This window comes from Coregonus clupeaformis, unplaced genomic scaffold (assembly GCF_020615455.1).
Source record: "Coregonus clupeaformis isolate EN_2021a unplaced genomic scaffold, ASM2061545v1 scaf0877, whole genome shotgun sequence".
Taxonomy (NCBI): Eukaryota; Metazoa; Chordata; class Actinopteri; order Salmoniformes; family Salmonidae; genus Coregonus; species Coregonus clupeaformis.
The window spans coordinates 117,501-120,000 of record NW_025534331.1 but is presented as its reverse complement, the minus strand read 5'-3'; the positions used below and the strand labels follow the sequence as shown (position 1 = coordinate 120,000).

At 42.0% G+C, this 2,500-nt stretch overlaps 1 protein-coding gene across 1 annotated transcript in view; it reads left to right on the top strand.

Moving 5' to 3' along the window:
- The first annotated feature begins 599 nt into the window (after positions 1–599).
- The window catches only part of LOC121556730 (RNA-binding motif, single-stranded-interacting protein 3), a 46,270-nt gene continuing 44,369 nt past the window's right edge, over positions 600–2,500 (top strand). Inside the window, exon 1 of the mRNA XM_041870616.1 lies at positions 600–703. The gene's annotated coding sequence lies outside the window, so the exon portion shown is untranslated. The remainder of the gene's footprint in view (positions 704–2,500) is intronic.

Below are 2,500 nucleotides of genomic sequence, written 5' to 3'. Positions count from 1 at the left end.
TGATGGAGTGCTGCAGAGATGGTTGTCCTTCTGGAAAGTTCCTCAACACAATTCCTTCGACCTCATGGCTTGGTTTTTGCTCTGACCCTGTAGACCCCTGTAGAACCATGGCCAGAATTGTACAGAGTTATACAGGGTTCTACAGGGTTCTACATGTTTCTGCTACTTCAGATGGTAATGTGGATGGAGAACACATGGCCAGTGTTCTAGAAGGGTCTACAGGGTTCTACAGGGTTCTGCTACTTCAGATGGTAATGTGGATGGAGAATCCATGGCCAGTGTTCTAGAGGGTTCCCCCAAGATTCTGCTTCAACTTCAGTTGGTAGAACCATTGCTGACTGACGTTTTAGAGGGAGCTGGGGAACTAACTCTTTCTTTCCTCTCAGATTGTACACTGGATGACTGGCTCTTCACTCTTTATCTCTCTCTCTCTCTCTCTCTCTCTCTCTCTCTCTCTCTCTCTCTCTCTCTCTCTCTCTCTCTCTCTCTCTCTCTCTCTCTCTCTCTCTCTCTCTCTCTCTCTCTCTCTCTCTCTCTCTCTCTCTCTCTCTCTCTCTCTCTCTCTCTCTCTCTCTCTCTCTCTCTCTCTCTCTCAGCTCCTGTAGAACCCTTACTCTGTAAGTTTGCAGATGGAGGACAGAAGAAGAGGCTGAACCAGAACAAGTACCCCCAGAACGGACGACCATGGACTAGAGATGGAGAGGTGAGATGTGACTTCTTATCCTAACAGTCTTTCAACCAGAGACGGAGAGGTGATATACAACTTTATCATAACCTTAACATAACCTTATCATAACCTTATCATAACCATGCCATAACCATACTATAACCTTATCATAAGACTCTTTCAACACAACCTTACCTAGACGGAGGTGAGATACAAATGTCTTATTATAACCCTACCATAACACTCTTTCAACATTTTCCAGCATACTCTTTGCTCCGATTCCAATGAGGTTAGGAAAGTACACAGTTGAAATTGGGGGAAACTGCAACATCTCAAAGATGAAACAACAGCAGCCACAACAATAACAGGATGCAAAGCTGCAGTGTGTGACTGATGGAGACATCTGTTCATGTTTAACCCGTATACGGGACAGTTGAGCTAACGTGAGCTACTGTGATTAGCATGACTGTTGTAAGTAACAGCAAACTTTCAAGGACATAGACATGTCTTATATGGGCAGAAAGCTTAAATTCTTGTTAATCTAAATGCACTGTCCAATTTACAGTAGCTATTACAGTGAAACAAAATACCATGCTATTGTTTGAGGAGAGTGCACAACAACAAAAAACGTATCACGGCAACTGGTGTGATACATTCACCTCTGAAGGTAAATAATGGACTTACATTTAGTAATCTTGCTCTGAATTGTCATCCTAAGGGTCCCAGAGATAAAATGTAGCATATTTTCTTTTGATAAAATCCATTTTTATATTCAAATGTAGGAACTGGGTTCTACGGTTTGAACCCCTGCTGTCTCTGGTTCCACACCCACCCTGCCCGGCAATCTAGATGTGTGAAAGTTAGTGTATAAGCTAATGATCCATCATGTATGACATTCCTGGGAGTGTGTAAACTTACATTTTGTATTACCATATCATTTTTTGTATGTTCTCTATAGTTATGTACTTGGAAATGTATCAATTGACCAATTCAGCACATTTGGGCAGATTTGATACAAAATAGTCCAGTATTGCAATGCTTCACTGGATCAATCTGAAACTTGCACACACACTGCTGCCATCTAGTGGCGGAAATGTTAATTGTGCCTAAAGTGCAATATTATATTGTGGCCTTTCTCTTGCATTTCAAAGATGATGAAAAAAACAATACATAGAAAACGCATGTTTTTTTGTTTGTATTATCTTTTACCAGATCTAATGTATTATATTCTCCTACATTAATTTCACATTTCCACAAACTTCAAAGTGTTTCCTTTCAAATGGTATCAAGAATATTCATATCCTTGCTTCAGGTTCTGAGCTACAGGCAGTTAGATTTGGGTATGTCATTTTAGGTGAAAATGGAGAAAAAAGGGTCAGATCCTGAAGAGGTTAAGTCCTCTGTCTCTACCTTCTCCTCTCCTTACCCCTGATGGAGACATCTGTTCATGTTTAAGTCCTCTGTCTATACCTTCTCCTCTCCTTACCCCTGATGGAGACATCTGTTCATATTTAAGTCCTCTGTCTCTACCTTCTCCTCTCCTTACCCCAATGAGCCTGGGCCTCCTCCTCCTCCTCTCCCTCTCTGGGCAGTACCAGGCTGGCATGACGTACCAGCCAGGGAATTCTGCCTCTGCCCCCCATCCAATAGAGGACAAAACAATATGAGTGTGTTTAGCCAGCTTAGTGTTGTCAACATGAGATATAGCTCCTGCAGCTCTGTAAATACCATACAGCTCCTGTAGCTCTGTAAATACCATACAGCTCCTGTAGCTCTGTAAATACCATACAGCTCCTGTAGCTCTGTAAATACCATACAGCTCCAGTAGCTCTG